The 15,115-nt window shown below is 37.1% G+C and overlaps 2 long non-coding RNA genes across 3 annotated transcripts; both read right to left on the bottom strand.

The window, feature by feature from the left end:
• Window positions 1-2,905: 2,905 nt before the first annotated feature.
• On the bottom strand, window positions 2,906-5,497 carry LOC120696952. 2 transcript variants are annotated; one of them, XR_005684329.1, is made up of 6 exons: window positions 5,297-5,497; window positions 4,652-5,224; window positions 4,476-4,548; window positions 4,295-4,368; window positions 3,258-3,353; window positions 2,906-3,166 (listed from the first exon to the last, which is right to left on the bottom strand). It is a non-coding gene; the product is annotated as an uncharacterized LOC120696952 (long non-coding RNA). The 2 variants fall into 2 exon arrangements; XR_005684328.1 differs by having other exon boundaries at window positions 4,652-5,140; window positions 5,297-5,493.
• Window positions 5,498-6,067: 570 nt separating this feature from the next.
• On the bottom strand, window positions 6,068-6,516 carry LOC120696953. Its single transcript, XR_005684330.1, has 3 exons — window positions 6,379-6,516; window positions 6,190-6,292; window positions 6,068-6,099 (listed from the first exon to the last, which is right to left on the bottom strand). It is a non-coding gene; the product is annotated as an uncharacterized LOC120696953 (long non-coding RNA).
• Between the last annotated feature and the right edge of the window lie 8,599 nt (window positions 6,517-15,115).

The raw sequence follows: 15,115 nt of genomic DNA, 5'->3' as shown, positions 1-15,115 counted from the left end.
GCCATCACTGTAGTGGTTGGGTGCCAGGTCGTGGTTGCTCAGCGCTGCAAGCCTGCAAGATTAGTCTCATCTCAGCAAGTAAGTCACTACCGGAGACCACGAGTTCGCCGTGTGCCCGAGGCACACGGCGAAGAACCGTAAGCACACGGCGAAGACTTCGCCGACGGTGGCCGACGGCGAAGATTCTGGCACACGGCAAAATACCGTTTTCCGGTAGTGAGTTAAGAACGAAATAGTGGAATATTTGGATGTTTTAGCTGTACCGTATTTAGTTATTATCTTGTGTTTTTCTTTGGCGAAGAACATTTCAATTGTTTGTCTCTGTAACATGACTACATGAGTTCAACCGATCATAGAACAGCTCATACATCAACCGCCTGATGTGTTCCAGAAAATAGTTGCAACTCCTAGTTGGTTGATACATAGAAGGGCTTCGCTAGAATTATTTAATGCTGACAGCGGAACATAAGTTGGCTCGGCCTTAGCTGCATCATTTGATCCACCAATCATGAGCGGAATTAAGTTCCTGGAAGCACTTCCGGATCCTTGTATTTGACATGATCGCAAGCATCAATTTCTGAACAGATAGTTATGCTTTTGGAACCATTTTTTCCCTATCAAACAGGGAATAACTTGAACATCGTGACAATCCATGCAAATCAATGTGCGTATTAATTATCATCTTTTTTGTTAGACTCAGTCTATGGCAAGTTTTCCATGTCCCCATGTTCAGATTTCTTCCATGCTGTCCAATGAAACACAACCTCATTCTATTCCATCAAGTGCGTGTGTGCAACTTTTTTTTTCTCGAACACGCAAGAGAGATGTGCGTCATTGTGTTAATAAAAAGAAAGCGGTGCTTGTGCGCCTTGTACTTAAAAAAGATGCTATTAGTTTCATATTCCTGTTCTCACATCAGAATGGTAAATGACAGCTAAATTAAGCATATATATATTAGCATTTTTTACGTGATCGACTGAAGTCAATACGCAGAATTTGCATCATCTCCACAATTAATGTCACTAGACATAGAAAATTGCTCCGATATTGACACTTGTGCCTCAAGCTTTAGGCCAGGTCTTTGCCCAAGGAGGTGGGTTGATTATATAACATGTGTTACATCCAACTCCAAGAATTGTTCAAAGGCAGTGAAATGAGATATGCCATGTCACATTCCAGATTAAGTGTCTTTCATGACGTTATTGCCCTTTGGGTAGTGGTCCAGTTGATAGTTTTTAACGTGTACTACGTCCCAATTTTTGTATTTTTTAGTGTTAATTAATGAGCAAATTCTTTTGAAGGGAAGTAAATGAGATAATTTCACTGCAAGTCAGAGTACTTATTTCAAAGTCCAAAACGTATGTTTTATTTCGAGGACTATCGGTCTGATTTCTGTTAGTAGTACTCCGAGAACTTTTCTCATTGTCCAATGTCTATTATCTCCTCCAATAGTACGGAAATTTTGGTGGTGAAGTCATCCTTAGCATTCTTTTCAATATGGATGTGCCTTTTATCATTCTTTTCAATATGGATGTGCCTACGTAAAGATGATTGGTAACAATGTCACTATTGACGATGGCAGGATTGGAAGTGGTCCTAAGTAAAGACTAACCAAAGCCGTGGATTTGGCATGCACTTGAATGCTTTTTAAGGACCAATGGGAGTCACCCGATGACAAGTGATTCACAATGTTGAGTTGGTTTAATGCATCTCTTTGCTCGTGATGTGCATATGTAGGATGCAATATATCGATCGACGACACGTGGTGAAGAGCGAGCTGGTGTGATGGACCATGCGGTGATGACGGGCAAGCAAGAGGCTTGGCATTGATGCATCATGCGGTAGTGAAGGATAATTGAAGGTTTGGCACCGAGGGGCCCGAGAAGTCCGAACGGAGTCATGAGTGATCTCCACATGATCACGATCTGCCCAAGAGTACATGGATGGTGAGGTGGCGATGAAGTCGGCGTCGATCAAGTCAAGATGGAAGGCAATGGCAAGCTCGAGTAGGCTGACTGTGGGGCGGGAGTGCGGAATACTTGAAGGGGTCAAAGCTTGGCGGAGGCCGAACACGCGTCGACTTCGGAGGTGACGGGTTTACCAGTTTGGGTCTCAAAATCGGGAATGCGTTCGGTGCCGTCAGATGGCGGTGTTGGAGGGCACGTGGCATCATCGCGAAGCTTGCGTTGAGGTTAAACAAAGTCGTGAAAGTAGTGTATCTATCTGATGCTCGGGTAAAAACTTGGACGATTTTATTTGGATAATGTGCTTCATATAAAGGTGTTCTAGTCATGTAACAGGCACACATGGCTGTTGGGGCAGTCGTCTCTTTGGGGGAGATCCTCTCATTGGTTTGTTAGAGTTTGTGTTAGCGTATGAGAGGGAGAGTCTCTTTGCTTTGAGCTTTACGGCATTATAGTTTTGATTAGATTAGAAGTGGCTTGTAATTGGACCTCTGAAGTAATTCAAAGATAAATCTTTGGGATCATCTTATGCATCCCGAGCTTTTTTTCTTCTCCATTTTTTCGGATGATTTTCGAGTTGCGAGATTTATTTCATCTTTTCACAATTTTTTTTAATCTGTTAGATCTGGTAGACGTGCATCTACAGTTCAGATTTTGTTCGGATCTATAAGATTTTGAGAAAGTAATTTAAGATTAAAATTTCGGATTTATTTTTAGTGGTGCTCTTTGTTCTTCCTCTGTTCGCGTGCAGCGTGCTTCCAGGCGCTCGAGTTGTGCAAAGAGAGCAACAGTGGCCGGCGTTGGTTCCTTGATGGCCCGCCAATCTTATATACAAGTACTTTGCGCGCGCCTTTGGCGCGCTATCGTTGTGTGTTTATAACTTGAATTTTGATCGTGTAATGGAAATGTGCGTATCTAAACCAAATAGTAGGTGCATGTAGTATGTAATATAATTCTATAATTAGATAGCCTGAAGCACATAAAAGTAGTATGTCTCATTACAGCTAGTGTTTGCAAGGTGTTCAGTTCTGCAAATAGTTAGGTACACAATATACGACTACCATATTGATGGTTTGGCAGACATTAGTTTATATATAAGGACTCTATTTTTAATTTTGATTGGCAAGATCAAAGTGCTGGCGCTACCACTGCTTCGTCGAGTTTTGGTTGGTAGGTAGTGTCCGGTGGTAAGGCCGGGAAAGCTGAAATAAAGCATTTATGTTATCAGTCAAGAAATTAAGAAGGAAATCTTGTGTACGTTATTGTGTAGTTTGCTAGTGTAAAGTAATATACCTGACTAAATGCTGATCTTGTCATTTCTTAGGGCTCTTTGAGCTTCTAGAGGAACTGATCTTTTCTGTAGGTGACGTCGCTGCTCGCTGCACGTTGCTGGTGATTTATGGAGTAGAATGTATCAGTAGTATAAAATTCAAAATTTTGAATGTTCATAACTATGGTTTTACTTCTCAGTGCTGACCGGTGATTTGTTTGTGTACTATTAATTGATAAAGGGTTAACATAATTTATCACGTATATGTTGGTGACTTATCAATTAAACACATAAAATAGACTTACTGTACAAAACTTTCCCTAGAGTTTTAAATTTAGAATGTTCTAAATAATGTTGGAATTTTCAGGACGTAAAAGTATGACCAATCTATATATTGAATGGACCAACTGTGCAACATGCTAAAATGTAGGCTTCGAAAACCAGGGCAACCAAAGCTGAGGTTACCATGAATGGATCCTTGAATCTCATTATCTGTAGATGCAGTTAGCTTCTTTGAGAACAATGATATAGGAGCTCTTAATAACTTAAAACCATAGGATCTCTTAATAGTATGTAAACATAAAGTCATATAAGCTCTCACTATAAATATGTCATAGATCTAAAGAACACTAAGTCTGGACTATACTACGTTCATATCACAAGCTATGTTTATGTCAATTGATATAAAAGGGGAAAATCGAAGGCAAGGTAAAAAAAATGTACGGTAATAGTTAATGGTGCTAATATAGATCATGCATTAAGTAAGTAGAATCTAGCAAGCTAAAGGTTTTGCAGATGTAATCCAGTTAGTATGGTTGAGACCAATATGAATTTGTTTCTGCATAGTCAGTAGGAGGCATAATTGCTATTTTTTTCTAATCTTTGTAAGCGCTGGTTGTCTATGTGGATTTGTTAGGTATATAGACACTCTAGTTTGATACTAACGATTGTTAGTGGCTATCCTTGTATGGCAAATGCATACATTAAATTTAATTCTAAGAATAGAAGTAATTGTAAAAAATATAAGCAAGAACTGATATAGTTCTAAATTGTATAGTACCTTTGCCTGTTAAGATTTGTTTGCTGAGGTATCTCTTGGTCAGGAGTTGTTTCAGAATACGGTTCTTCTCCATCCTAGTAAATTATTAATACAGGGATGAAATAATTTTTTTGTTGCCAAATTCAGGTGTTAGAACAACTAAAATTTGATGCTCTTCTAATACAATTGTGTAGATGCATACCTTTTCTTCATCTCTTTCTGAAATGTGCAGTCTTTTCTTTGCTGACTTTGCTTCAGTTGATGGTGTAGGATCACTGGTTAAAGTTTTATGTTCAGATTAATGCAACTTGTCAATAACAGAAAATTTATATAATTTATATATAAATTGTGAAAACATGGAGAAAATTCTGAACTTACATGATATTGTCATCTCCTTTGCTGTTTTTAGGAAGCTCTATGTTTTTTGGTGGAGTTTGCAGGAGGATCTGGTCTAGTGGTAGTATTTTGGTTGGAGTTTCATGGAGAGGATTTTGAGAACTACCAGGAGGAATGTATGATGGAGAAGTACTTGCACTAGGCTAGGCAGATAACTGGTTATGTTCATTTGACAGTTCAGCTTGATTTGGACCGTGGAATGGTAGAGCACGTTGTTTCCCATAATTGTGCAATATGCTGTTGATTTGGTAGGATTTCTTTGGTTTGCTGAAGCTAGACTCTGCCATTGCGACAGAGAAGGTGAATTTCGAAGATACAATGGCAGCAATATCAGGAGGAATATTGTCTCTATTTCTTATTGATCTCATCACAGTTTCAACTGGTTTGCCAACTATGGCTTGAGCAACAGCAGCGAAGGCAATCATCTCTGATTCTTCAGTTCCATCGGAAGCAAAAAATGACAGCTTGTATCTAATTGCAATTGTATTTTAGTGTGGTAGCAATAAATATTTATGTTTTTATATAGTATCTATTAAAATAAGTAATAACATGTTGCTGTTCGAGAGGGAGAGGAAGTATTAGTGGTAATTGGAATGAAAAAGTATGCAGTGACATGTGTAAACTTACTTGTATGTGTACATGTCCAATATGTTGCATTTTGGACATCTGAAAGATGAACCTTCTGGTAAGCATGATTTTTTGCATAAGTTGCAAGCTGGGTACCACCAATTTTGTGTTTCAACTAAACGGACAATTGTAACAGTGCAGCGGCATCCACTTGTCTGCATAAGAAATTGGTTGATATTACATTTAACTTTTAGTTTAAACAATAGAGTTCAGAGGTAAGTATTTCTTGCTGGAATTGTATATCAGAATATATATTACCGGAAACTCGTATGGGTCTATAGCTTCCATTTCCTGTAGCATGAGAAAATCAGGTACAGGTGGAGGTTCTGGTTGGCTCTGTTCAGCAATTGGAATACCAGATCTTTTGATCTTGTAAGATTGTCCATGTGTTCTACAACAGTATAGTGTACAAACAGAATTTGAAGTAAGTAATTATGGAACAATGTCATAAGTTGATATGTATATGTGCAGGGGAAAGTAATATCTTTTTTTATACCTGTTTAATAGATTCGCTGCTTCTGGTATGTCAGGATTGATATACCAATGGCATGCAGAGTACCCACTAACATAGAACTTTTCTGCAGTGATAATATTTTGGGCAATATTATTTAGTAATACAAATATTATGTTGACAAATACATTTAATAAATATTGTAGGATTGGAGAATGATATACCTTGAAAGTATTTCACAAGACATCCTGTGAATAGCACTATAATTGGTCTGTCTTCCATATTTGGATCTTCAGGCAGACTAAATTGTGTTGCTTTTGAACCCCAAATTGCCATTTTTATCTCTTGGCCACTGATGACAATGTGTTACTTTATGTTTTCTTTAATGTAGAATATGTACGAAATTAGCAATGCCATATATTGTGTTTGATAAGTTGCTTACCATCCATCTGTCAATCTAATGTCACGTCGTAGGGAAGGATTAGGCTGATTGGAGAAGGGAATCCACTCTGGTTCATTGATTTCTGTTATAATGCCAAGGATATCTGACAATAGAAAATAAGTTAGAATTAGAGTTGGGATATAAATGTATCTTATAAAGTAGAGCAGATAATTTAGTATAGACACTAACCATGGAATTTTTTTGTGTCATTGATGAATTCTGGGAGTTTTTCAAAAGGAGTCAGGTTGTAGATATACTTAGGCCCAGTTATTTGCTCGGTTGCAGCACTAATTTTGGTATGACAAGTGAATTCTAGCATATAGGGACCTGGGACAGATTTCAAAATTTTTTTGCATTGCAAACTTTGAAGCGAGCTATAACATAGGTTCTGTCCACTTGTATCATAGGTCCTAACTTGTCTGCTTCTTTTGCGGGTATCTCAGCGTACATGGTATTTCCCAGTAAGTGAGCGAAAAAATATAGTGGCATTAGTTCTTGGTGTTGTATAAAATTTGAGCTTATTATTAATGATTTTTCAAGAAGTTTTCTTTTTTTTCCCTAAATACTGGTTGTCTGTTTTATTTTATTTTTTTAAGTTGATAAAGATATCATAAAACAAAGATTTATGATGTTTGTAACTAGGTGCATAGCAAACACTATGAATCTAGAAAAGCTAAAACGATACGATTTGGAATGTAGAGAGCAGCAATGATCCACTCTAAGATGTACACAAAATAACAGGATGAACTTTGTTAGAATACAGCATTGGTTCTGAAAACATCTATATTCCTAGTTTATATCTGGAGACACAAAATATGGTTTGAGATTAACTGTCAAGATGTTGACACTGAGCACAAAACTTTAAGACATGCAAGCAGTTAGGTCTGTGATAGACAACAATTGGTATATATGTCTGGGGTCACTCACCTATCTCAGAAAAAGATTTTGGTCATCAAATTGCTTATGACGATAATAGCCTTATGTTTTCTATTTCACTAAGTAAAATGACAGAATCAACTGTAAACATCTAAATATGCTTTGCTGAGCAATTCTGCTTATTCCATCTCCATAATGATAAAGTATCCATGAAAACATACATCTTTTCAAATATCTGTCCTAGAAAGAGATATTTTTGGAAATATCACCATAATATCAAACAGAACCTTAGAGGGACATCTTCATAAAACAGCTCTGGCATCACAATGTGTCTATGTCTCACAAAAAAAATGGATCTGAAAGGTCCATTTGTGTTAAAGTTTGCTTAAAGTAAATTATGTTGCTCAATTATTGCAAATAGGAAGAATCACCTACAGATGTCTCAAATCCCAAACAAAGAACAGTCCAAGAAATTTCCTTACAACAAAAAACTGAAGCTCTAGTTTTGGATTCTGAAGGATTTTGTTTAATAAAAAATACGCAAAACAAATATTTTGTTACACAGTATAATTGGAAATGTCTTGTAACAATTTTTTTCCTTAAATGAAGTGCATTTGCGCATGCAGGAAGGTATATCATGACCTCATCCAAAAAAAATAGATTAATTACCATAATAGCATATGGAGGATGGCTTAGCACGATATCAGCTAGGTCAGATGAATAGAGCCACTAGATCATGATCTGGAATGAGGGAATGTACAATGGTGCAGCTGATTACATGTATTTATCCTATATTCATCTATTATAGTAACAGCCAACTGTTTGCTGCTAGGGTTATGGATAAGGGGTTATCTAACTCAATGATCTATGGGTGAGGACTGACAGCCTGTTCGGTTCACCATAAATGGCTGGCCTTAAGCTGCTGCTGGAGCCGACTGATGGGCGGGCAGCGAGGGACAGGCAGGGCGTTTCTGGCTGGGCTGGAGCTGCTGCTCCAGGCACTTGTACCCAGCCGAACAGGCTGTGAGGAGGCTCTTGATCTTGCTGACACTACAAGATTCTAAGCCAAGTCTGCAATACACTGATATATGACGGAATCCATGCAAAGTTTTGATGGCAGCAGATAAAATAGGTACACAACACAAAACAATAACACTTGAGACCACGTGGTGCAACAGTGTTGCCATAAATAATCCACATTACCAAATCAGGCATGCATCTGCCACAACTCTAGAGGGGTAAAAAAGCATGCATCTACCATGATGAGTGACTGGTTTACCTGGTTGTCGACAAGAACCATATCAATGTGTTGTAATGGACCATTTTCATTGCTTCCATGGAATTCCCATTTTCTGCAAACACGTACGTGGATTGTCTTGTGCCAGTCTCTGGGTTGTAAACTTGAGAGTGGACTGAAAACCATCTTGATCTGTAAAAGAGAGAAAATTATAACTGTGAGAATAGGTTAGATATTGTATCATGTATATATATATATTTTTCGTCTCCTGTACATGTACAGTTTGAAATGAATGAACTGCAATAGGTTCATAAATATGGTTATGTGTGTAATTACCTAGTTAATATTGTGTCAAAGGGAGGTTAGTATATATATAAATTTGGCATTCATATCGCTGAGTAGTTTGTTTGGCAATTCATTGCCGCTAATACTTCACGGTAGACAATATTTTTGGTTGTGTCACAATAATTTCCATTATCATCTTCAATAAGAATTTTCAATCCTTTCTTAGATGTAACTCTGGAGATTGCTACATAGAGATGCCCATGAGTGAAAACTGGTGTTTTCAGATATATTCCAACCGTGGCTAATGTCTAACCTTGACTTTTATTGATGGTCATTGCATAACATACTCTTATTGGGAATTGCCTTCGTTCAAGAACAAATGGTAATTTATGATTTTTTAGTGTTAGTCGTATCCTAGGGATGAGAACACTATGGGCAGCGAATGAGCCGCTCATAATTGTAGCTTGTATAACCATATCACCCAGAGCTGTTACTATTAGTCTTGTGCCATCGCATAAGCCAATCGATTGATTTAGATTGCGCAAAAGTATGATTGGTACGCCCACCTTTAGATTGAGTTCATGAGTTGGAAAGTTAGAACCATGTAATGAGTTAAGGAGCTCAATTGGATATAAGATATCATACGATTCGTGGCTGTCCGGTGCTTTGAGAACCTTATCACAACTTAAATATTGTTTGATCTCCCCAGGAAGAAGCGAGACTATATATGTGTTAATTTCAGCGAGACTATATATGTGTTAATTTCTTCAACTGCGTCATTTTTGGGGCATAATATTGCTCTGGTCTTTAAATAATCAACATTTTTATATTGATTTGGCAGGTCAGCATAAACAGAATCAACTATAGCAGGAATGGGCTCAGTGGAACCGTTTATAAGAAAGTCTTGTGGTATTGGCACTAGCATTTCATCTGGAGTATCAATTGGAAGTTGTGATGGCACATTTCCTTCTCCAATAGATAGTACCCATTCACTGAAATCGGATAATTCTTTTTGAGATTCAGCATCTGAATTTGTTGCTTGTAGCCTCATATTTTTGTGCAATGTAAGAATAGTGATTGAAGACCATAATGGAGAGTTAATGATAGCAGCATCTATGATTTGGTTTTTCGTTCCATTTTCTATAACTGGTAGTATTTGTCGTGGATCACCACCTAGGACAACAACTTTACCACCGAATGGAATGTGACGGAGTTCAGGATTGGTAACAGATAATAGGTCTCGAAGTGTTCTATCAAGTGTTTCCAAGGCTCTTCTATGTGTCATAAGAACTTCATCCCATATTATGAGTGATGTTTGTTGAATAAGCTCTGCCAACATAGTTCCTCATTTGATATCACAGACAGTGTCATCATCTAAATCACATGGTATTTTGAATCTGGAGTGGGCTGTACGACCACCAGGAAGAAGCAATGATGCAACACCAGAAGATGCAACAGTTAGTACTATTTTCTGATTACCTCATAGGTAAGTAACAATAGTGTTCCATAGATAAGTTTTTCCAGTCCCACCATATCCAGATACAAAGTAGAAGGCTGGCCTGCTTTCATTAACAGCAGATGTAATTGTTTTGAAGGCGTACGACTGTTTGTCATTTAGGCTTGATATCATTTCTTCAGATTTTATTAATAGATCAGCAGCATCATAACTTAACTCTTCTTCAATTAGACGGTTGCCCCGAAAAACAGAAGATGGATTATTTCTTGTAGGGATGTTGTAGTCTCTAATGTTTCCGCCGTTACGGGCGAAAAGTATTATTAAATCATCAAGAAGGAAATCTCTTAGTGTGGAATCTGGTATTGTGTATGATTTATTGTTGATGTTTTCTCTAAGTTGGTATTGAATATCATCTACCATTAACCTCCAAACTTTTCCGAAGAAGGCAAATTCATCTGCAACTTCACAGTAAAGAAGCATTGTGACAAAAAGCTGTCCAAGTTGAGCTGATGTGGCCCATGCTGCAGCTTCATCAAAAGCATGATACCATTCTTGATCATTACCAAGTAGGCCTCTAGCATTGCAAGCTGCTCTAAAAGTAGGATAAATTATTCCATTGTATGTTCTGACATCTTCATAGCTTTGTGCACCTTTGACAGTCATAAGTAGAATTCTAAGGTAATATCTTTCACCAACGGAGAGATGTACATAATAAAGTCTGCCTATTTTGCCTTTCGATGATTGTCTGGGCTCCCAAGTTCTTGTTTGTAAATCCCAACGCCATTTTGAAGGGAATTCAAGATATGTTAAAGTTCTTACTGTTTCATTTGCTCTGTTGGCTGCGAACCATTCAGTAAGCATAGTTCTTTTCAAGAAGTCATTTGAAGCAATTTGAGCCATGTTAGCATTTATGTGGTAAAGAATATTATTCTCATCTGGTAGATGTACTGGTAATCTTTCAACGGCAGGATAATGACGATGAATATCGAAACCATATATTCGCCAACAAGCATCTTGTTCGCATATGTAACGGCAATCAAGATATTATTTGACTTCATTTCTTGTCTTTGTGTTTTCATCTTCAGGTACGTCTTCTCCATTTTGAAGGCGCTGGAAGTAAGCTTTGCTACAATCTGGTCCCTTAGTGACATACTTGAATAAATATTTGATGAATATTCCTTTGTTGCACCATTCAACGTTAATATGTGCTTGAAATTTCTTAAGTAAATACATATTGTAAGGTACAACCCATTGGTTAGATAATCTGTGTGGACCATTCTGAACAAAGTGACCATTATCAGGCCTTTTGTATGTGGCGAAGCCATTTGGATCAATTGATGTTTCAGTCTGAAATGGCTTGGGATAACCTTTTGAGCATTTACCATTTTTCATGCATGGGGCATTAGGATTGAGAGGTCCACAAGGTCCATGAATCATATGTTCTGCTACAAGAGCATATCCTAAGGGATCTTCATTTGGATCAGGAATTTCAGCACTTATAAATCGGTCGATTAAAGATGGTGTTGGATTAGTGGTGTCCTCCATTAACCAGAATATAAGATGAGCATGAGGCAATCCACGTTTTTGGAATTCAATTGTATGCAGAGCTGTCATAGTTTATTTTTGTATAAGTTAGTAAGGATCAGGAATACAGACAGATGTAGACAATGTATAGTTAGGTTGTAGCTTACTGTAAATAAATATTAGTAAGTATGAAGAATTTTTAAACGTACCTGCTGCTACGGGACCAAATATTCCGCCACTGCGAATATCATCAAGCATTTCTTCTAGTTTCATATTATATACTCGAACAATTATGTCAGCTCTATCTGATGGTTTTTGACCTGGTTCTAGAATCCCCAAGCTTATTTCATTCCAATTTATATTGCATGTGAATGTAACGAAGAAGTCTGGGGGACCAAAAACTCGGCAGATTGCGACACCATCATGATAGTTTTGTATCATATAGCGACGGCCACCAGTGTGTGAGGCTGGTAGTACAGTTAGCTTACCCATCTCACTGCCATCAATACAACCACGGCCAACAGCATCTGCTATGCCTTGGAGATTTTCCATCCTAAATTTATCTTGGTTTTGCAATATGTACCAAAGTCTATTTTCATCTATGGCAGCTCTAGCATCAACCTTAGCTTGGCTGGAAAGAAGTCCATAGCATAAAAAAGGATTTGGTTGTCCCTTTCTATAATGGAATTGGTATCTATAATAATCTTGCATTGTCATGGTACATCTTTTTTTGCGCCTTCCAGATTCAGTAGTGTTATATAAAATTCCAATCTGGAAGCCTCTTTCCCCAAATGGAAATAAAAGTGGGTACTGCAGTGCCATGTAAGCTGGGTGTAAACTTGAAATCTGGTGTAGATTACCAGATTTGGACTGTATTATTATCTCTTTTGAAATTATCAAGAGAGAAATCACCGACAACAAGAATAGCCAGTTCATCTGTACTTGGCAAGTTATATTGAATAGGATCACCCTCAGCAGCACCAATAATTCTAATAATGAATTCCTCATTTTCATGATCTTTTAATCTATCTCGAGCAGCTCTAAATTGCTTTGCAAATGGATTATGTTCATCAAGCATTTGTATCAAACTCTCAACTATTGAAGGGTCAAGAGATTCATTAGCTTGATCAGTTGGATGCAAAGCTTGTATTCGATTCTGGACTTCATTGGAAGTATCATATATATAGAGCTGAAGAAATTTTGGTGGAGAACCATCACAAGGCAACAAAGATCCAATACGATGATGTACTTGGCCATGTATTTTGAATATAGGTGGACCGCGGCCATCATTAACAGATCTGTCTATATTTGCTCCCATTGATGTGAAAGCAAATAAACAGTTGTATTGACGGATATTACGCATAAATTTCATGCTTCTGGAATCACCATCAAATCTTGCTAGTGAAGCCAAAGGTTCAGGACGGTCAGGTGGCCGTGGTATTTTTATTTTTCCGCCTTTACAGCAAGAGTTATAAGTAATTCTATTTTGCCGACGTGACGAATCTGACTTGATCCGTTCTTTGTACCAGAATATGGCATGGCAATGTTTGCATGTATAATCAGGAGATCCCAAGTAAGACCTTTCAGGATAGGATGCTATTTTTATTTTTTTTCGTGAAGGACATGAGGATATCATTGTTGTATTGAATTAGGATTGAAGGCCAGAAGAAGTAGTCAGGAAATAAATATGGTTAGTTGCTGAAATTAGTTTTTGTTAAAGAAATTGATGGGAGATTAGATAGAAAAGTATCTAATACCTTTCAGTGCATTGATGTATTCTTGTGTGAAATATCCACATTTCCGAGATAGATTGTGTTCAGATGTAGGATCTAGTGGTAGGCCAAGTGTAAGTATGGTCAATAATGGTGAATATAATTATATGTCCGATAAAGAAAGTGTGTAACCAATACCTTTTGTAGCAGCACGTTTCTGTTTTAAGATTTTAATCCTTTTGGCACGGCATTCAGATGGTGTTGATATTACAGGATCATAAGAACCTGTATCGGCAAGTGTTCGTGGTCGTTTTGAGGAACATCCACGATCATTTGGGTTTCCAGTATATGTATTCTTTGATGTGGCCATTGTTCGAATATTTATGAAGTTTTTTTTAATTTGCAGTCTCTAACTCCTGTGGAGTATAAAAACTGCAAGTGGTGCAAGCACATAAGTAGCAATTAGATATGTTGTTAGGACTGGCATATATTGGCTATGTCTCATTAGTAACATCTGGAATGTTATAATTGGCAGTACAAAGTACGTAGATGGTAGTAATATATGTTTTTAAAATAGTCTATGTAAATATGTATTTAGGAGAAAGAAGCTATCATTAATGTAAAAGAAGAGGGAAAGTAAGTAGTAGTATAGAAAGGAAATATGAAGTAGAGGGGGAAAAATATAAAACAGGAGGGAAGAATATGTAAAACTTCTCTCATCGAATTACATATTACATAGTTTTGGGAAATCAAAAATAAAATACACATAGCATACACATTAAAGAGAGGGGCAAAAATAAAAAGGGCAGATGTGTCTATGGATATCTTTAGTGTGCAATAGATTTAGGATAAATTTTTCAAAAAAATAGCAAGCTAACTGTGGCTGTCTCTGTAGTGTGGTGTTGTGCTAGTTTTAAGCAAGTCATTTACTTTTAGTGGAAAATTATATGCCATGATTGCAGATTGATGTTCTATGTTCAGTTCCCTATAGATAAGCATGCCAGCGCAATAATAGTTTGTTATTTTTAAGTTGAAAAAGATCTGCAGGAATGACACTGCTTTTAAGCATGCTTTTGCATATGCTAAGGAGGGTTCGGTAATAACAGGTTCCCAGAAAAAAAATTCACGGCGTGGGCCTATTAGTTCTCTCTGTGGCAGTTCCAATTCGACCACCGCATAGGACTGTTTGATAACTTGCTATCTCAGTGATGAGGGACACATATTGTAGGTGGCATTCCGAGGCCGCAGCATGAAGCAAGGCTATTGGAGAAGTTTCCTTTATGATCATGGTGTGCTTGATACAATGTGACAGTGCTGCTTCCTGGGGCTTTTTTACAAAAAGAGAAAAAATAAAAGAAAAGAGAAAAGAAGATACAATAAACGAAATCAAATAAAATAAAAGCACAAGGGAAAAGGTAGTTAGTTAAGGTAATTACTCATAATGGTGGTTAATGTAAAATTAGTAGTAAATAGTGTAATTATTTAGCAAATGTACAGTAAGGGAGAGCGAGGAAAGGGATAAGAGTTAGAGACACATAGTGGTCTCTCTAGTTGTCACACCTTGAAATTTTTGGATTTCAGGATGTGATTAAAATTAAAAATAAAACAACAATTTTCTCATAATTTTAAAATTTTCGCAATATTTAATTTTCTTTACAGGGAATTTAGTAAGAATAAATAAAATTGGTTGTTTTCTAAATTAAATAAGGTTATTTTTTAGGGTTGCATTCATGCTGCAATGCATTGTTTTATTGTTTGTTGTTCGGTTCAAATTTGAATTCTTTGAATTTGAGTTTGAATTGAATTGTTTGAATTAGTTCAAAAATGCAAAAGCTC

The sequence above is a fragment of the Panicum virgatum genome, chromosome 3K, assembly GCF_016808335.1.
Source record: "Panicum virgatum strain AP13 chromosome 3K, P.virgatum_v5, whole genome shotgun sequence".
Taxonomy (NCBI): Eukaryota; Viridiplantae; Streptophyta; class Magnoliopsida; order Poales; family Poaceae; genus Panicum; species Panicum virgatum.
The sequence above is the reverse complement of the archived record's forward strand: the minus strand, read 5'-3'. Positions and strand labels throughout refer to the sequence as shown.